Below are 22,157 nucleotides of genomic sequence, written 5' to 3' on the forward strand. Positions count from 1 at the left end.
CTATGAGGGAGACCTGGGTTCGATTTCTGCATTGGGAAGATCCCCTGGAGAAGGGAAAGGCTACCCACTCTAGTATTCTGGCCTGGAGAATTTCATGGACTGTATAGTCCATGGGATCACAAAGAGTCACACAACTGAGTGACTTTCACTTAAGGTTGACTCACATTGTTGTATGGCAGTAACCGACACAACATTGGAAAGCAATTATCCTCCAGTTAAAAATAAATCTTAAAAAAAAATCTTTTAAAGAACTTGCTAAAGATGGATAACAGAACACACTCTGTATTCTCTACAGTTTATTGTATTTAATCACATATAATCAAATATAGAGAATTCTCATTATAGAGATAGCAAGGTAGCAACTTCAAAAGTCAAAACAACTCTTTTTCTTTTAGTTTGTAAAGAACCCATTCCAAGTGTGTTCTATATATAGAGGCCTGGACATATATGTGCCTGGTCATATATAGATGCAGTGAACCACATATTTCAACACTGTAAGATATTCCCTCAAATGAGTTCTTTTTTTCTTTGACTGAACATTTGCATTAATTTTGTCAGCCTGTCTTGTGCTATGAGTGGCCATATGAGTAAGTTTTCTCCAACAGGATGTAAACTGAAATGCTGCCTGGGTCATGAAAACCTTCCTGCCATGGTCCTCTACGCCCTTCTTTATGACACCAGCTAAAAGCAGGTTGAAACCGTATCCCTAGAGAGCATGCAGCAGGGACATCTAGGAGGGACTATTTCTGGAGGGAGAAATAAACTTGTGTCTTACTGAGCCATGGAATTTTGGATCTATCTTTTTTAAACAGCTAGTATGATTTTAATTCGGATCCTTTTTGATTATCACAGACAAAACTGGGCTCTCCCCAACATAGATTTTTGTTCTTTTATAAAACTGTCTTGATGAAGAGTATTATTTCTGAGTCTGAGAGCTCCGTGCAGTGGAAGCGCAAGAAGACGACAGTGTGCTGACTGCCCACATAGCCACTGCGTAGGGAGACTCAAATGATCAATTAGAGAAGTCTTATTCTTAGTGGTGAACACAATACTATAGGAAAAAGCTGGAAACAAAATTAAGGATCAGAAGACATTAGAAGATTAAAGGATAGCACATGTGCTTTTCACATTCCTTGGTGCTGCGTAATTATTGGCGTTAAGCGTGGTTTTCAGTTATTTTTCTCCATCTCAAGATTTTTCTTCACTTTATGGATGAAAAGGAAAATACGTGTGTGGGGGGGATAGCTTGAGACTGTGAGAATATTCTTGAGACTGTGAGCAATCTTGTGCTCTATGATTTTAGTGTTTATGGATGATTCTTGCCTGAATTGTTACTATTATGGATGTTAAGGGCATCTCCCTTGTAGATCAGTCAGTAAAGAATCTGCCTGCAATGTGGGAGACCCAGGTATGATTCCTGGGTTGGGAAGATCCCCTGGATGGAGGGCATGGCAACCCACTCCAGTATTCTTGCCTGGAGAATCCCATGGACAGAGGAGCCTGGCGGGCTGCAGTCTATGGGGTCGCAAGAGTAGGACACGGCTGAGTGACTCAGCACAGCAAAGCACACATGGATGTTAAGTGTTGACTTTATAATGTTTGCACTTTGTATCAGTTGTTATTCTTATACTGATAGTAACTTCCCTTTCTTCACTCACCTAAAACACTATGATTCATACAGATTCATGGTTTTTTATTAAATTATCATTTCTTTTTTAATTTTGATGTATAAGTTGCCCTACATTTGGCCAGTTGGAACACCCTCAGGTTGGTTTCTGTGTTATTCTGAAATGCACACTTTGGTTTTGAGAATGTTCTTACTTTGATGAATTAAAAAAAAAATACGAATGCATCACATCTGATGCAGCTGGTGTAACTTTGCACGTATAGGAAGGTGTATAGATCCAAATTCATTTTTTATTCAAAATTCCTCTTCAACGGTTTGAGATAGCACTTTAACTATATATGTAAAAACAAAACAAGTCACATGTATTTGAATCTATTTCTTGATTTTTCTCTCATGTCTCCCTGGTGTATTCATGTGCCCATTATCATTCTTTCTCATTTTTTCTGAGGTTTGTGTACATACTTATATTTCTATATGATCTGTAGCTTCAATCATCCTACATCAGGAAAATACTTAATATTGTTATTGGTATCAAGTAATGCATTAATTACTAATTCAGTTTGGGAGAACTTAACATCTTTCTGATATTAAGAAATCTTATCCAGGAATAATAGATGTCTGTCTATTTGTTCAAATTTACTTGTTTTGGAGTGGTTTGTTATATAGCAAAAGCTAATTGAGATTATCAACTTTGTATATTAATTTTATGTTTTATGATCTGATTGAATTTTACACTGTTTAAATTATTTTTAACAGTGATTCTCCAGTATTTTCTAAGTATGCTATAATATCATTTGCAGATAATCTTACTTTTCTTTCATTTCCATGTGATTATGTGTTATCTTAATTCCAAAGGCTAATATCTCCCATATAGTGTCAAACAGTTGGGGAAGTAACAGGTATCTCTGCCTAATTCCTGAGTTTAGTGGAAATGCTTCTAGAACTTTCCCAGTATTCCTAATCAATGGAAATATTCCTATTTCACTGTGTTAAGAAAGTATCCATCTATTATTTTTATCATTGAGTGTATTGTAGGAAATGGATGTCAAGTAGTTTTGAAGAACTTTTCAGTAGTTATGAAAATATTCATGTGATTTTTATTCTCAGATCTATTAATATAATGAATCATATTAATAGGTTTTCTAATATTGAACATCTTGTATTTCTGAAATAAATCTTAGTGGGTCATTTGGTATAATTACCTTAATATACTATTGAATTTTCTTGCTACTATTTTATCTAGGATTTTTACATAAATATTAGTAAGTGAGGTTAATTTGCATAATTTTTCATATCTTTATAAGGCTTTACTATCAATGTTACAATTGCTTCATAGAAAGATTTAGATAGTTATGTCATTTTCTATATCCTGTAAGTGTATGTAGCCTTGGTATGGTATGGTATTTGAAGGTTCTGTAGGATTTCAATCCTGTGAAGCCACTTGGGTTTCTTGCTTTGTGTGTGGTTGTTCCTTAATAACATTTAAGTTTTGTTTGTTTTTTTTTGTTTGTTTGTTTGTTTTATGAAAAGTGATCTCCTTAAGCAAAAAATATTTTTTAAAGACACTGAAATATGTACACATTTCACAAACTGCCTAAATCTGTTCTTCTCATAACAAAAATCGAATGACACCTATATATGCAGAAACCACAAATAGCGACATAAAGGCACTAATGACAATGAAACAACACACCACTGTCTATGCCACACCTTCAATGTGTTTAATTGCAAATATGAACTATGCAAGAAAGTACACTTAAAACGTAATGGAATCCACAGAACAAAGTTATTTCCAAAGGCTAACAGTAAAATATCAGGGCCATGCAGCCTACATGTTGGCAGAAACAAATTGGCACTCCAGCTTTTCCTCGTCTTTAAGAGGCATGAACATTCAAATGTGATATTTCTAAACATTCGTGAAGGTCATACAAGAATGTTTTGATACACTGAAAGTAAAATTGCACAATTACTTGATACGGCATTTTTCAAAAGCTTTCATTAGACTTGTAGCAGACCTCCTTCACTGTTTCCAACCTGAAGATGACTGCCTGATGGATACTCTAAGCATATTCTCCAAGTGAATTCTAAATGTGAGGAAAGAAGGAAAAAAGAAGTGTACTTACTGTCAGAATACAGAGACGGGACGGAGCACAGAATGGACAGAGCATGTCATCCTGACTTCCCCAAGGGTCTGCAGAAAGAAACTTTATGATATTACTAGATCCTATTGCTTGTGTTATAGTGTCAATTTTTAAAATAGAAAATTGATTGTATAATGATATAACACTAACACCGGAACAGGGATGATTACCTGGCAAAGGGAACGATTTCATTGCCTTTTCAGAATCTTACATAAGAAAAGGCAATCTCTTCCTCTTTCTTTTAACATTCATATTATAGAGCATATGATCATATATGCATATATATACTCTATATGCTCTCTACACATATGTGTGTGTTTATATAGATAGCTAAGTATTTGTGTGTTTGTTCTGTGGGTATATATTGTTCACAGACAAGGAAAACAACATTAAGAGTAAAAACAGTATTACTTGCTTTCAGAGTATTTATAATCTGTTTGGGGTAACAGTCATGTTAATATAATGATTTTAAGGCAAATAAAAATATAGGTTAAATATAGTTACAAACATTATATTATGGCAATGCTAGGGAAAAGGGTGGTGTTTAATTTTGATATATAAAGCAGGAAGAGGAACAAAGAAAACAAAAACAGTTCCACTAAAATAGCTGTCTCTGAGCTGAACCCGGAATAGCAGGAGTTTGCTCTGTAGTGGTAATGATGGTGGTAGCGGTGGTTGGCAAAGGGGTGTATACATATGTTTTGTTTGGGGGGTTATTTTCCGAGCTGACAAACATGGAGGTATGCAACTACATCAGACTCTCAACTTAGCTATCCTTTCAGAATCAAATAAAACCATCTATCAGACAGTTCAAGGTCTTTGGTTGAAACTACAACCACTGGTGTCTTCCCAGGTGGCTCAGTGGTAAAGAATCCACCTGCAATACAGGAAGCGCAGGTTCGATCCCTGGGTGGAGAAGATCCCCCGGAAAAGGAAATGACAACCCATTCCAGCATTCGTGCCTGGAAAATCCTACGGACAGAGGAGCCTGATGGATTACAGTCCACAGAGTCACAGAGTCGGAAATGATTAAGCGACTGAGCGCGCGCGCACACACACACACACACACACACACACACACACACACACACATCGTCACTGGTAGAGTGACTTGTCAAACTTTTTTTTTTTTTTTTTTTCTTTTCTTCCAGCCAAAATAACTAGCCCCCGTGGTGCTGAGTTACTTTTCCTTTTCCCTGAACTTAGCTAATCAGGCTGCAAGAAAGAAAGTTATTGAGGGGGTGGCCTTCGCATGTTTTCCTTTAAGAAACTCACCATAAGCAAGGAATGAAATGTGGCAATCACTATTCAGGAGAGTGTCAAAATCATTCAGAAATCAAAACAGGCTATTGGAGTTCACAGGTTCTTTAATATGCACAGTTACTATCTTCCTTTTAGCTTAATAAGGGGTTGTGTATCCTTACAATTAAAGATAATTACAGAGTGTAAAAACTGCATTGTGATTATAGAAACACAGACTGAAGCTTGGTGATGACAAGACAAAGACTTCATCAACTGCACACCTTGGAAGTTTGCAGCATTTAAAATATTATTTCTCCTCTCTACAGCTTTTTCTTTTTATGCTGAGTTCCCTTCTTTCTTTATTCCCAACAAGAATACATTGTTCAATGTCTTGACTCATTGGAAACTTAGCTGTGGGTTTTCCTTACATTTTTTTAAATTCATAAGTATCAATGGTGCTTCTTTAAATCGTTTAGAAGTTGACTTTGTTCTAAAATCAGGTTTCACTGAATTATTGTTTTGTGGTTTCTCTGGAAATCCTGTCCAAAATATCTCACTACATCTCATTTTGTTAAATAATTCCAGTATTTTTCACTTAAAATTACTTGAGTAGATAGAATAAGGTATTTAGATGTTATGAAATATGAAACACAGGTACTTTTACATGATCAAGCACAGAGCTTCAATTTAAGAGCATTGCATTAGAAAAAGCAAGGTAATTTTTTCTTTTTTTTTACATACTGAATAGGCTGGACTATGGCTTGATAAGCATCATGCTGGATATTTCTCTTTGAGATTATTTGTATAAAGATTAGTAGAGCTAACTTACTTGGATAATAGACTCAGCAGGAGGGTAAAATAAATTGTAAAAAAGCCAGTTTAATTTATCTTTAAATCGACAGAGGCCAAGTTCAATCATAAGTTTATATGAGTTTCTCTAAAGAAAACGTACAAGTATCAAGAGCTGCAATGCCACAAGCCATGCACATTTTCTCTGTCTTGAATAATGACTACTCAGTAATACAACAAATTGGCAAAGAAGTAACTTTTAAGCAGCTTCAACTACTTGTCATCGCTTACTCACAAGGCCTGATCAGCTTTACTTATCAAAGAAACTTTGACTAAGTTCCCTCAAACTAAGTACACGAAGTCAACAAAGCAATGGGACTCAAAAAGCGGTGAACGAATACTGTAAATAAAAATCTCCAAGGAAAGTTCATTTGGGGAAAAAAAAAACAAAAACATCAATTGGTAAATAAATAACCATCTGAACAATCTTCTTTTTTAGAAGATTTTTTAGACTGATTCCCCAAAATGAATAAGGTCACCTTTGTGTGCTATCGAACGCATTGGTAAGTGGTCACTCTTCAAACTATTTAAGTGAGTTTGTGCAAATGCATTTAAATTAGACACTGATTTGGGCTTAATTTATTCATTTTTCTAAATAACATGCAAATTTGTGTAAACCTAGATTTTAAAATAAGATTTACAGGCTGTAGAATCTGCAGTCTCACAATTCACATGTTAATGTGGTAATTCAATTCAACAAACATTTATTGAACTCCTAGCAAAGTACTGTGCTGGGTATTACGGGGAGCATTACCATACCATTTAGGGAACTTACAACTAGGAGGTGAGATGGGCAGAATAAAGTGTAATTTTGCCCCTGATATTATACCCACATTAGCAGTTAATGCAAAATGAGATAACATGCGGAACCACTAACACTAGCGAGTCGTCTGTTTCTTAGTGTTATGCTGTCCTTTAATGTGGACATTCCCATAACATCACCATTGAACCTTTGGGGATAAGAGTTGGAAATAATATCTTCCTTTCCTTCCTGCATTAAATGAGAAATTTTTTTCTCTATTCTGGATAAGCTATATATTAGCCATTTTTGAATCAATTCTTCTTTATGTAAAATTCTATGTTTCATATTTTAAGCTATGGTTTTAACCACTGAACTGATGGTTTGTACTCAGTTTGTACCTTAGTAAACACTGACTTCAACAGACAATATTTGGAGTTAGCATACAATTCAATTTCATAGAATTATCATATAAACATACATTAAGAAGAATGAAAAAGCAGTAAAAAAAAAAAAAGGATAAAGCTATTAAAAATCAAAAAGCAGACGAAAACACAGCAGCCGTGCACTGAACACAATGGGAATTTCCTGATGACTTCTTCCACCCATTTAGGGTTGTGTATGAAATCCACAGAAATTTGAAATGCATCACAATGCTTTTCCTATTAATGAAGTGTATAGACCAGCTCCATATGGCCTATTTCAATGAGCTACTGTTTTTTACTTTGTCAGTTCTATCATGCAAGTATAGCAGACTGACAGGAAACCTGGGAATTCATACCTTTTGACTTTCTGGCTTTGTGAAACCTTCTTTACAGTCCTTTTATATTGATAGATGGTAGTTTCTTTAATTCTCAGATTCACCTCACATGGCAAACATAATTATTACACTATTTGTACAAAGGAGACAACAGAAGCTCAAAACGGTTAATGATTTGGCCCAGTTCACAAAGGTGGTGGTGGTGGTGGTTTAGTCACTTAGTCTGACTCTTTGTGACCCTATGGAAAATAGATATATATAGCCTTCCAGGCTCCTCTGTCCATGGGATTTTCCAAGCAAGAATACTGGAGTAGGTTGCCATTTCCTTCTCCAGGGGAACTTCTTGACTGAGGGATTGAACCCGGGTCTCCTGTATTGGAGGCTGATTTTTTACTGACTGAGCCACCAGGGAAGCTCCATTCACAAAAATACTGAAGGGCAACACTTGAATGACAAACAACATTTTTAGGATCTCAGAAAGCAACCTTATTTCCACTCTCCCTGTTCTGCTTTGATCAAGATCGGGAGATATAATAGACAACTATGTATCTCTCGTTTTAAGTAACTAAGGGGAATTTTCTTCATTTTCTTATTTCCTTCCTTTTATAACTGTACTTTAAAATTCAGGAATAATATTATCTTTTAGTCACAAATGTTAAGAACAAAAATAAGACCTTTAAAAAATTGTTATTCATTCTGATAGGAATATAGATGTGATTCCATGGAGGCTAAGATTCACATATAAGTTTAGGACATACCCATCATTGATCAGTAAGAATTCATTGTGTTCCTTTTGTATGCTCTAGACTGCTCTGGGTGCTATGGAAGATAGAAAAGCAACATTCAATTGAGAAAATATAGAGAGAGCATCTATTTTATTCTGTGCATTACCCAGAAGAGCAACCAGAGGTTTAGGAAGCAAAAGGAATTTCACCAGAAGTCTATGTAGATGAAAGAGACCTAGAGCTATTATTTGAAAATGTTTTAAATTTTAGATAAATTTTAATTTCATATAAATTTCAAGTAAATTTTCATTTCATATAAATTTCCACAACTGACATATATGAAGCAATTCAAGGAATTGAATTTGATGTGAGATAAAAAAATCATAGCAATCCTAGGGTTTAATAAACTATGTTCATTCAAATTCAGAAAGAATATTAGTAACAACTATTTGAGACATTTAATCAATCTTAGTTTCAAGGTGGAAAACTGGTTGATATTCATATTCATGAATTTATAAGTGTAGTTTTTAAGAGCATCATAAAATCTGTTTATCAAGTCATGAGACGAATTTAGGTAATTGCAGTAGACAAAATGCACTTAAGTCATTTCCTGGAGGAAAACTAAATACAATATAGTATCTCCAATATTTTGCAACTATGTGTGTATGCTCAGTTCCTCAGTCATGTCTGGCTCTGTGATCCCATGGACTGTAGTCTGTCAGGATCTTCTGCCCACGGAATTTTCCAGGCAAGAGCACTGGAGCAGTTGCCATTTGCTAGTCCAGGGGATCTTCTTGACTCAGGAGTTGAAGCTACATTTCTTGCATCTCCTGCTTTGGTAGGTGGATTCTTTACCACTGTACTGCCTATATGGTTTATTTTGTAGAGTTTAAGACAGTAAAATTTCATACCTACCTAATTACTGACCTACCAGTCCACCATGGCACATCCTTTGAGATGTTTTCCAGGAATGGTAATGAATTTAGGCCAATAACATTTGTTTAGCTTGCTCACTCACATGCATAAACTGGAATATTTGTATCCAGCTTGGCTGGGGTATTAAGGTGGAAAAAGGAGCAGCAGGAAAGTAAAACTATGGTCATGAAACAAAATAAAACAAATGTGTCAAAAAAGGAACAAAGCGTATGGACTCAAGCTGGCATTCTTTTTCTCTCTGCTAAATAACCACAGTAACATTCTAGTAGCACATAGTCTTTATTATAATCTGTGTTTAAACAAAGATGATTTTTCTTTGCAGAGTCATCATCAGCATCCACTTTTTTGAGAAATCACAGCTTCTCTCCACTAAGCATTAAAGAAACTTAAAATTAATGAACTATCTTGGGTATATTCAAAGGCGTAAACTGTGTGGGTGGCAAGCCTGACAATGTTGGTATAGCAAGACTGGTATTGTATACTCTGTCCTCCATTGTAGAGTATAACAACTGTGATTCATGACATCAAAATCCACTTCCTTAAATTTTCCATGTGCCTTAGTTCCTTTTAACCTCTATCCATTTACTCTGCTGATGTTTGTCATCAGTAAATATACATTTATACAAACTTTTACTATCACCACATAAAAATACTATTTCTTGTGCTAGAAAAAATAAAAATAATGAGTGTCATCATTCAGACATAAGACCAATTGACCTTGATATATGTATCTTATTTAAGAGGAGGCAAAATTTTCATATTTAAATTCTAAAATTTTGAGGTGTCAGGTCTAATACTTTCTATAGGTTTTTGTTGTTCTTATCTCTGTGATAAGAAATGTATCTGTAACAGAAAGATTATTGTGGAAAGATTTCCTGGGCAGTTCTCTAAAAGGAGAAGTTTAAAAAAATTTCTGCAGGACCCCTCAACTGATAAATTCTAAGCTTTTAAAAAGTGGCTGGATCTGCAGTTTGTGCCTTTATCTAGAACTGAGAGCTGCTGCAAGGCATTATTTTTCTCCTCAGATAAATGATACAAATGGCCTCTAATGTATGCTTTCCACTTGTAAAAGAACCCTGGGATAATCGTGAGTAATCGGCCATTTGATAGTATTGTAACAATAGACTTCATAGAGTAATAAAATTATTGTGGCCTTAGCATCATTCAGATCCAAACATCAACCCAGCTCTGTCCTTTAATAGCTGTGAGATTTTAACACTTTTGAGGTTCAATGTTCTCGTCTTGGAATAACAAAAACTACCTGTTCAGTTTTTGTGAGAATTGAACAAGACAAGTGAGAACCATCACATTCTACCATTCAAGGGGCCAAGTTGTATATAATATACAAAATAATAGTGCCCCTTGGTATTGTGTAATATGGTAGACTTGAGTAACATGTGCAAAGCGTATGCCTCACAGTTACATACAAAGCAGATACTCGATATTCATATTATTCAGGACCACTGCAATAACAAAAACAGGGTGGACTTGACACCCTTTGCCTATCAAAAGGCTTGTTTATTGAGCACAACAACAATATCTTATGCCTGTTTGGGATTTCACGTGCCTAGCACAATACCTGGCTCATAGAAACAGCTCAATTTCAATATGTTGAATATATGAAGATGACATTAAACTTGTATGATTAGTAGAGCAGGAGCCTTTTGAAAAGCTTTATCCTTCAGTCAGAATATCCACTGAGTTTATGCATAAGGACAGTATAATCTGGGACACAGCTCTTTTGTTGCCTAAATTGAAATACGCGTTTGTGAATTTTTATTATGAGGACATATGCATTCATGGTATACACATAGCCTTCTCAAACTTAAAGTAATGCTCGTGTATGTGTGGGTGTGTGTTCTGAATTTAAAAAGAGAGTGGATGTTTGCCAAATATATGATGCTGGCATTAAAGCATGGACAGATTTAAACAATTGTCAGCAAACATTCAAAACGGGAAATGAAATTTAATTTACGGAGTTAACAATTCACTGATTTTTCTGTTTATGGGGGATCTCTATAAATGATATTCTCTGGAACTGTCTGTAAGATACATTCTGCTCCCAGCCCTCTCTGAAGATGATGCTCTTCACTAGAGTTCTGGTTTTTGCATAAATCTTAACTCTTAAATTCACATCTTTGTTTCCATCAACTTTTTAAATATGAAGAAGAGGTCGGCTTTTACAGATCTGTCACCCACACTGTCAGGAAGCCTTTGAGCATGATGAGGAAACTGAGTTTAAGAGAAATAAAGTGATTTCTCCCAATGTTACACAATAGCAGGGGTGGCTCCTGGGGAAAGAAATGGCAACCCACTCCTGTAGTCTTGTCTGAAAGAGTGCATGAGCGAGGAGTCTGGTGGGCTATAGTGCACGGGGTCATAGAGCCAGACACGGCTGAGCACAGGGCACCACAGCACAGCAGGGGCAGCTGGTACTACCTGCACAGGTCTCTCCCTCCTTCAGATTTGCCCTCTGGCTTACCTATCCTCAATGATGCACTAAGCCCACAATTAGGAAGTACTTGTCTTCAGTAGGTATATTCCTCCTAGATATACAAATGGCTTTTATTAGACCAATGTACATATTATATATCAGCACTATCAAAATGGTATCAAAGTAAACTGGAAAATTGTCTTTCACCTATTTCTGTCCCTGTGTCTTCCACAATCTATGTCCAAATAAAAATTGTAACTAGCTCCATCAGCTTTAGGGTATATTTCTGTGTCACAGTATTTTAACTCCTTCACAACAGTTGAGCATTCTTCAAGTTACCAGCTCATCTGCTAGCACAACAGAGAGAGAATACCATGGTGGTAGGTGTTCACTTTGTCTAAGTCACACTGGTCAGTTTCAGCCACAGAAACTCAGAATCAGAAGGGACCTAAAAGCTAAACATTGTGGATTACAACTTTAACAGGTTCTGAGATCTTACTGATCTGAGTCCCAATTCAAGCTTCATCACGCTTAAGCAATTAAATTGTACAGGTAAATCTAAGTCTCAATTTCTTCCTCTATGAAATTAAGACAATAATAGTTCTCAACACATAGTGATATTGAAAGGATTAATAGCTCATAAGGTTATGTAAAGGAGCCTTCCCTTTCTTACATTTCATGTTCGGTTTAAATGTCAGCTCCTCTGAAAGTTCTCCCATAATTACCTTGTTTAAATTGGGCTTTCCGCTATTCTTTTTAACCTATCATCCTGTTTATCTTCTTTATAATATAATCTATGATAAATGACTTTGTTCATCTGCTCATTAGTTTACCCTCTGTTTGCCCCACAAATCCATAAGCTTTGTGGAGTCTGGGTCTGTCTGTATCCTCAAAACCAAGCACAATCCTAGATAATTCTTCCCATGAAACAAATATTAACAAATGAATAGTGTGTATTGGTCAATTAATATGCGTTTACAATTATTATAAAGCTGCATATTTCATGTAAATGTTATCCTTTTCTGTTATGGAAATTCATCCATTTCAAACAACCTGAGATTTAATTTTTACATGTTTGAAAGACATAAAAACCTAGACAAAATTATTATAGAACTGGAAAGTTTGATTAGGAAAAAAGAACCACATTACTAAAAACAGTATATAACCCTTTAGTACTTAAAATATATCCAAAACAACCTTACTAAGGGCTTATCCATCACTGCTTAATGACCTCTAGTAACAGTAAGGATATGATCTTATGACACAGTCCTATCCATGTTTAGACTGCTCAGATTATTAGAAAAATTTTCTTTATGTTGAATAGAAATCAGCATCCTGAAAGCAAGTGTTCATTGGGAACATGTCAATCCCTAAGAATGCACAGCACATTTTTAATTTCAAATTAGCCCCTAATCAAAATAAAGACACCTTTCAAATACTCCTTGATTTTTCTCTTCTCCAGGTTAATTAAATCCACTTCAGTCAAGTTTAATCACACATCCATATTTGTATTTATCTTCTTAGGACAGGTTCAGAAGATATGGTCAAACACTCAGAATCATAACTTCGTGAAGATATTAAAGGAAAACATTTTATTTGTATAATTATTTCTAAGACCACAAAGCATTTTCACATTCTTAGGTGACAGCAGCTTGGTTTTGAACTCCTTTATGCATTGGTTTATGGAGACTCAGAAACAGTTCTGGGCTAAGTATAAAGATTTTTCTATTATTTTTGTAGTGAGAAAGGCATACAATTATTTCCCCCATGCTAATAGGGTATACTGCATTTAGATTTTTCCAAATCCATAAGTAGCTAGTTTCCTGTTTACTTCTAACATTCATTCATTTATCTCAGACAAGCCCACACATACATAGGACACTTAGACCTTTGTGGTAGGCAGAATAATGTACCCCTCCCAAAATGTCCACATCCTAATTTGTTAAATTATATAGCAAATATTTCTTTTGCACATATAATTTACGTTAAAAACTTTGAAATGAGGAGATTATGTTAGATTATCCAGGTAGGCCCAATCTAATAAAAAATGAGAAAAAGTGAAAGTGTTAGGTGCTCAGTCAAGTCCAACTCTGCAATTCCATGCACTGTATCCTGCCAGGCTCCTCTGTCCATGGAATTCTCCAGGTAAGAATACTAGATTGGGTAGCCATCCCCTTCTCCGGGGGATCTTCTTGACCCAGGGATGGAACCTGGTTCTCCTGCATCACAGGCAGATTCTTTACCATCTGAGACACCAGGGAATCAAATCAAATGAGTCCTTAAAAGTGGAAGAGAATGTATATATATAGCTGATTCACTTTGTTGTACAGCAGAAACTAACACAGCATTGTAAAGTGATCATACTCCAATGAAAAGGTAAATCAAGTAATAAATTCTTTTTAAAAAGTGGAAGAGAAGGGCAGAAGAATGGATTGGAGAGATTCAAACGTGAGAAGGAATTGACCGGCTAACACTGGCTTTGAAGATAGAGAAAGCCATGAGCCAAGGCATATGAATGGCTCATGAAGTGCAAATGACCCTCAGCTGACAGCCAGCAAGGACAGGAATTTCAGTCCCACAACTGCAAGGAACTAAATTTTGTTAGCAAAGAAATGGATCCTCCCCTAGAACCTTCAGGTAGGAATGCAACCCTCCTGACACATTGATTTTAGCCCAGTGAGACATGTGGTCAGACTTCTGCCATATAGATTGTATGATATTAACATAACTATTTTAAGCCACTAAACTTGTAACATCAGCAAAGGAAAACTAGTAAAATCTGGCTCTTTGTAAATTAGTACCAATGCTCTGATAGATTCAGCAAGAACTGCATTTTTGGAATCATCCAATCTGTGCTATTATATGTGGACATTCTAAAGCCCACTTTTTCATGCTTCCTAAAGATACATGGCACAGCTTCTTATTGAGAAAAAAAAAATCCAAAGTTTGGGAATACTCTTAAGTATTAGTAACTTTGCTGCTAAGTTTGTATATTGCAAAGCAATTTTATTTTCAGTTTTGGGGGAAAAGGTAGATATATGTAATTCAACACTTAAGAACAATAAATTAACCTCCTCTGTTCCTCTGTCCCCCTCATGTCTTTCTTCTCATTCCCCTTTCTTTCCTCTTTACACCCAACACAACATTATATATGTTTTCAGATTTTTGGAGTAAAGATTAAAAGTATCATTTTAATTAAAGTGTAATTCATTGTTTAATGAGAATATATTTGTCCCACAGAAAATGACTGACTTTTCTCCTTGCTGGTACAAATGGTGAATAAGCTTATTTCTTCAACCACAGCTATTATCTTTGTAGAGGTGTGTGATCATTGTTTACAACTCCTTTGAAGATATTTGCAATAGAGGAATAAAGTTGCTATTGGTTACAGAACTCCTAAACTCAGTGTTGCCTTAGGATAGTTCCTGGCAGTTCATTAATTCTCTTGTCAAGATTATTTTAAATATGTTTCTGGCACACAATGTAATTCATCAACAAAAGTATACTGCAATGGCAGAATCCTCCTTCCAGCTTGTTTTCTGTCTCTGCTTTTTAAAAAGGCCTCCAGTTTATTAATAATTTTATACTCTTCTTTGGAAAGTTGGTCATCACTCATAGCTTTCATGGCATAGGGAACCAAAAGAAAAAGTCGTATAAATTTTGCAACTCAATGCAAAGGCACTGATATATCAGAGCCTGTATTGGATACAATGGGTGAAGTGGACTCTACAAATCTTAAATGTCATGCGTCTTCTATCAGTATTAAGAAAACATTGTAATATTCATGCAATTAAACAGATATTTATTGAGTAACTACTTATTTCTATACATTGAGCAAAAAGATACAGTGATTCAAATGAAAAAAAATGGTGTTGCCATCTTGGAGATTATAGTTTGGCATTCTTCTCAAAAATAAAGTATTGATGTGTATGAGCATGTGGCATTAGTATTATTCACTCAGTATTTCTAGTTATTCTTTCAGGACTGCACACTCCTACCCCTTTGAAGACAGTTGTAATCATGGATATTGCTTTGTCCATTAACACATGCAGAAAAGTCACAGTAATTTTTAGGGGGAGGATTTAATAGTCATTATACAATACACATGTTCCTGTTTGCCCCCCATGTTCCTGTTTGCCCCCCTCAGCAAATATGGAAGCATGGCCAGCAGTCCTAAATAAGAGCGACAAAGAACAGAACTGATCTCCAATGTGTAGTAAATATACGTGCATACTCAGTCACTCAGTCATGTCCAACTCCGCAACCCCACGGAATGTAGACCACTAGGCTCCGCACTCCATGAAATTTTCCAGGCAAGAATACTGGAATGAGTTGCCATTTCCTACTCCTGGGGATCTTCCCAGCCCAGGGATCAAACCCGTGTCTCTTACATCTCTTGCATTCACAGATGGATTCTTTACTACTGCACCACCTGGGAAGATATATATATATAAAACAAAGGCATATATATACACACACACATATATATAAATATATATATAAAACAAAGGCATATATATATGCCTTTGATATTTAAAGCCACTTACATGTGGGGGTTGTTTTTTACTAAAACTAGTCTAATTAAACTCATAAAGACATTGATATCTAAAAGAAGAATGCTATCATATCAAGATATAAAATGTGTGACCTTGGCTTAATGGACAAAAATAGTGGAAAATTGTTAAAGGTTACAAAAAAAAGATGGTAACTTCTCTTATGTAACAGCAAAGCATTTGGTGAAGATCTCACCTCTTATAAGTTGGCAATCATTTCACAGAACTAGTGAACTTATATCTTTAGGGAAAAATTAGAATATAGAACATAATTCTCTGTGTTGTCTATGTTTAGCAAATCACTAAAGAAAAAAGATGAGCTCAGAAAATAATCAACCCACTTAAAATTAGCAAGAGAATAAAGACAGCCCACAAATTCAAGGACTTTACAGCTTCAAATATGAAAGAAGGAAAACAAGAAGATCTTTGGGGCAAAGTTCATTAAAACTCAGGCTGTAATAGGATCAATCAAGAGTAAGACCAGCACATCTATTGTTAAAAGCCCTGAAGTGATTAAGGTGGTCTTAGAGTAAGAATTCAGCTGCCTAGTAATTCATTTCAATTAGACACTTTGGCTATGAAATTAGAGGCAAGGGGTGTTGTTCTCCCACTGAAACCTAATAAGCTCTGAGTTCCCATAATTCAGCCTAGAGAAAGAAGTAATTGGAGAACGGAACCAAAGAAATGTAGCAAAAGCTAAGAAATACACCCTAAAAAGTACCACTAGAGTAGACAACAGCACACAGAGTCTACCAGATGAGTAAGGAGCCGGCTACGTTTTTCAGACCAAGACTTGAAATTTTAAAAAGAGCCTGGGGGGAAGTAGGTTGAAAAAACCAGCTCATTTCTCCTAGGAGAACATATTTTCCAAGGTACATTTCTGATGCAACCAAGAATGATGATGGGAAAAGAAGAATATTCCAAAAGGACAAACCCAAAGAATGTAAACTGGAAATTCATGAACAGAGGAACCCCTCCAATAGAGTGGAATTATACCCAATCAAAGAACATATCCAGTATTCAGAAGTGTTTATTCCTATCAGTGTTTGATTACTACCTATAAGCTGTGAAAGGGGCATGTGATTTACCCTTTGAATCATAGGTCTCCAGGGTCATAGCCATATTGATGAAGAGACTACAGGGTCTCTTTTAGGGTCTAAGACTCTGAGTTCAACATGGTAACTGGATGCCTGTTCTGGGTTGTCTACTTTAGGGAGTGAATGCGTTCTGCAAGGAAATGATAGTCTGTATTAGTTAGGGTTCTCCAGAGAAACAGACCAGCTGGATATGTGTTTGTGTGTTTATTTATTATCCTCTTGGGCCATGTAAATTTTACCTTTCTCCATATTCACCTTGGTACTCTGTCTGCCTGAGGATTGCCCTGCCTGTTAGAAGTTGAACTAATGCCTTGGAATGTCATTGGATATCATCTTCTACCCATTCAAACAAGATCTCTTTTATGTGAATAACTTGTTCTGTCAGGAATATTTGCAATTCCAGTCCACAGGCACCATTTTTTTTCCTGTTCAGAAGAGGCTGACCTTTAAGACTTTCAACTGGTTGAATGAGGCCTACCCACATTATGCAAAATACTCTGTTTCACTCCAAGTCTACTCATTTAAACGTTACTCTCAACCAAAAGTCACCTTTAGAGAAAACAACCAGATTATTATCTGACCAAGTATCTAGATATTGTGGCCCAGTTAAGTTGACACATAGCATTAACTACCAGAGTTATTTGAGTATTTGGTGATGAGAGAGAGGTACCTCTCACAATATTTAGAGTTTTTTTCCCCTCCTGTGTACCTTCTTCATATTTCTTTCTCAGACTTGGTTCTTCCTGCCATCCCCTTTCACTTATATCAATAAGTACCCTTGTCACTAACTTGAGTCCACCCAATTTCATCTTCCTATCCCTAAACTCCCATGAAGTTTCATGACACTCATGAAATTAGGTGACTTGCTATGAGTAGTGAAATTAGACCAGATATATTATATGTGCTTTGTTCCTTCCTCTTGGTAACCACAAATGCTCCAGAGAGGATTGGCTACCTCACCAGGATCCTGGAGAGAAAACAGTCAGGAGCAGAGCTCTTGGCTAATAAGCAATTATTACATGATTTATGCAACAAAGAACCATTGCTGCTTTTAAACCATGAGGTGGTTGGGTTATTTGTTCCACAGCATTTTGTAGCCCATTTTGCATTACAATGATACATAACAAAAGAAACAATTATCTTAGAGTATAGCATTTGGGTTTGGACAAACTGATGTTGAATTTTGAGACTATCCCTTTCAAGCTGTGTGACTCTTGTCAAAGTTACTCAGTTTCTATAATTATTGATTTTTATCATCTGTAAATCAGAGATAATTTTACATTTCTTGAACTTTTAATTTGTGACAGGCATTACTCAGGAACTGGGAAAATAAATATGGATAAAGTGGATTCTGAAATAAAACTTGCATATCTCTTGACAAAAAGAATGTAACATCAGTGAATTCTTGGTCCACCACTTCAAATGTCATAGATAGTCAATGTATGTTCTTGATTTCTTTTGAGTTCTTACTTTAATGTAGAAAGATTTCAACCTTTACAGGTACAGTGCTGTTACCACCTGCTAACAGGTGGCTTAAAAAAGAAAGTGAAAGCCTAAGTTGTTTTTCCTTTAATCAACATAGACGCCAAGAACCAGTCAGACTGGAGTTTCACTAAATTGCATGTTTTCTTTGGCATTCAGTAGAAATGCCAAATTCATCACAAGTCTCCAGGAGAAGTGATTACTTTCCAGCAGGCAGTGATCATTACTGGAGAGAATGCCTTCCCTCCTTCTTCCTTATTACCCCCATGTGCTATAGTATGTTGTCTCCTCTTGGCTTGTTCTCAGTAAACATGATCAAGATGAGGACATAGGTGCACAATTAATAAAAGAAAAAAATAGTCAATGAATGTATGAAAAATCCTAATGCTTATTAAGGATGAATAAAGAAAATAAAAATAATAACTGAAGAGCATTGTCATATACCACTGGATGTTTGTGCTGCCCCAAATTCATTTGTTGAAACCTAATCCCCAGTGTGATGGTATGTGGAGGTGGACCTTTCAGAGGTGCTCAAATCATGAGGTTAGAGCCCTCATGATGGGATCAGCACCCTTATTAGAGACCCCAGAGAGCTTTCTCTCACCTTCTACCATGAGAAGACACAAAGAAAAGAAGGCTATCTTTGGGCCAAGAGGTGGGGGCTCACCAGACACCCAATCTGTCGGCCTCTTTGTCTTGGACTTACGGCCTCCAGAATAATGAGAAATAAATATTTGCTGTTTAAACCACCCAGTCTATTGTACTTCACTACAGCAGCCCAAATGGACTAAGACAGCATCCTTCAGACTGGTAATATTATTAAAATAATAAATATTTTTGAAAATACTCCGTCACTTTCTTACATTGTTAATTTTTTTAGACATAGCAAGGATGTAAAACCCTCAAGTTATGTGTGATTGCTACTCCAATATTTTATTTTGGGGAATTGATTGTGCTAAAATAGTGAAGGTTATTGATTAAAAAGTTATGAGCAGGGAGAAATTCCCTGATTGTCCAGTGGTTAGGACTCTGTGCTTCCACTGCAGTAGTACAGGTTTGATCCCTGGTCAGGGAACTAAGATCCTATATGCCACATTATGCAGCCAAAAAGAAAAAAAAAAGTTATGAGCATGTTCATCCTGGCACTTTCCTGACAATATAACTTTGGATATAATATACTATTAACTCTAGAATATTAGATAAATAAATCAAGATAGATGTCTGCAAAGAAGTACCACACAAACTATAAAACAGAATTATGCACCTATCTACTAAGAATATTTATAATAAATACACAATTGAAATATGTGCATAGAAATAGCATTTGCATGCATCTGTGCATCCATGATAATGAAGGTTACATTCGGCAAGGGAATAGCATGAGTGTTCATGATCTTAAGGATGTTCTGTGTACTCTCTGATATTTTTAAAATGAGTATGCATCGTTATTTTATAAATAAAAAATAAAATAAATAAAATTAGTAAAAAAATAAGCAAATTTTGGTAAAAATAAAACCTAGCTTGTAGTTATATTACAACAGGCCCTGACCATGAGAATATATCACCAAACATCTAGTCCCTACTAAAGTAAGAAAACATGTATCTGCTAATGGCTAATCAATTTGTGTCACCAATAATAACCATAAATGATTTTTTAAGTTGCCGAGAAAGCTCTGTTGAGTACACAATGACATGCTAGATTCTTCCAAGAGTAGCAAGAATGCAAAATATACATGTCAATGCTGAACATGCTGAATTAAAAATGAAAGAATTCCAGCCCTTTTCTCTTTGAAATGATTCATTAGATGGATGATTTTCCTAACATGTTATTAAAATCTCTTCAGGCAGTCAAAAATGGATTAATAGCAAAGGGCATATTGATTAAAACATAATTTCTATTATTATAAGTAAATGATGTCCTTGCCTGCAAGTGGGAAGTACTCAGAGGCTTCTTTTTTCTTTGACATATTATCGTTCACTTTAGTGTTCCACACAGAACTTGACTTCTGCTAAATTATTGGGAGGACAGGTATATGTATCAGGCCACTATATAATTATTTTTAAACAGATGATGTTATCTCATAGGGAGGAAAAACTCTTTATTCATTTTTAATACTTTTTCCTAAGGAATCAATGTAAACATTTTTCTCTTTATAAACTGATTCAAAGTACACTTGACTTCAAACATTATTTAAAAGTTCAAAAAGGAATTGTAAAACAAATATTTTCTTAAAAACACTGTAACTCAAGCAATTAAATTAACCAGTTTCTTTTTATTTCACTAAATTTTATGGCATTTTTTAGTAAATGAGTGTAGTAAATATGGTGGAGACCAAGATGATAAAGAACAAGAGGTTTGGAGAGAACTGGCCACTTAGCTGACTTTAGTAGCAATTTTCTTGGTTTAAACCATAAAGGACTTCCAGACAGCATGTAAGTGAGAAGACATAATCTTTCTTTCAGAATTCACTGTCAAAGACACTATGGAGAACAGTATGAAGATTTCTTAAAAAACTAGAAATAAAACTACCATATGACCCAACAATCCCACCACTGGTCATATAGCCATGAGAAAACTGTAATTCAAAGGACACATGTACCTCAGTGTTCTCTGCAGCGTTATTTATAACAGCCAGGACATAAAAGCAACGTAGACATCCACTGACAGATGAATGGATAAAGAAGTTGTGGTACATGTTTACTAAAAAGGAGCAAATGTGAATCATTTGAACTGAAGTGGGCGAACCTAGAGCTTGTTACAAAGAATGACATCAGAAAGAGAAAAACAAATATCGTATATTAATGCATATATATGGAATCTAGAAAAGTGGTACCGATGAACCTATTTGTAGGGCAGGAATAGGGATTCAGAGAAAATGGACTTGTGGACACAGTGAGGGAAGGAGAGGTAGATTGAGAAAGCAGCATTGACATATACACACCACGTAAAATAGATAAAGCTGCTATATAACACAGGGAACCCCACCCAGAGCTCTGTGACTACACAGACGGGTGGGAGGGAGGCTCAAGAGGAAGGAGGTGTATGTGTATATATGTATGTATATACACACACACACACACACACACACACACACACATTATATATAGTTGTGGCTGATTCACATTGTTGAACAGCGGAGCAAAACACTATAAAACAACTACCCTTCAATTAAAAAATAAATAATAAAAAAGAATTGACTGTCATTCATACACACATAATATCACCAATGTTTGATAATCTGATTTCAGAAATTAAAATATTAAGATATCATGGACTATTGTACATATCACATAAAAGAAAAACATGCTGAAAATCATACTATTTTATACTTAAAATGTGTTAGAAAATTTGGAAAAAATGTACATCTTAAAACTAATGAAATTTGCTAGTCCCTTATATGGAAATAGGTACAGAAAGAATTCCATTAGAACTATGTATACACATGTGCACATAACATACAATAAATAGATAATTCTAATTACTGAAATTAAAGGATCATAAATACAAAGCACATATATCATGATTCAGGGTTTTTAAATTATTATATTAATGATTTAAAATGGTTAATAAA

The 22,157-nt window shown here is 35.5% G+C and overlaps 1 protein-coding gene across 12 annotated transcripts in view; it reads right to left on the reverse strand.

Annotated features, from left to right (window-relative positions):
* Positions 1-22,157, reverse strand: part of LRRC4C (leucine rich repeat containing 4C) — a 1,846,189-nt gene that overhangs the window by 770,054 nt on the left and 1,053,978 nt on the right. Inside the window, exon 9 of one of the 12 annotated variants that reach the window (XM_081544971.1) lies at positions 3,751-3,818. The exons of the other annotated variants lie outside the window; for them this stretch is intronic. The gene's annotated coding sequence lies outside the window, so the exon portion shown is untranslated. The remainder of the gene's footprint in view (positions 1-3,750; positions 3,819-22,157) is intronic. 12 annotated transcript variants of the gene reach the window in all.

The sequence above is a fragment of the Giraffa tippelskirchi genome, chromosome 11, assembly GCF_054371585.1.
Source record: "Giraffa tippelskirchi isolate mGirTip1 chromosome 11, T2T-mGirTip1v1.2.pri, whole genome shotgun sequence".
NCBI lineage: Eukaryota > Metazoa > Chordata > Mammalia > Artiodactyla > Giraffidae > Giraffa > Giraffa tippelskirchi.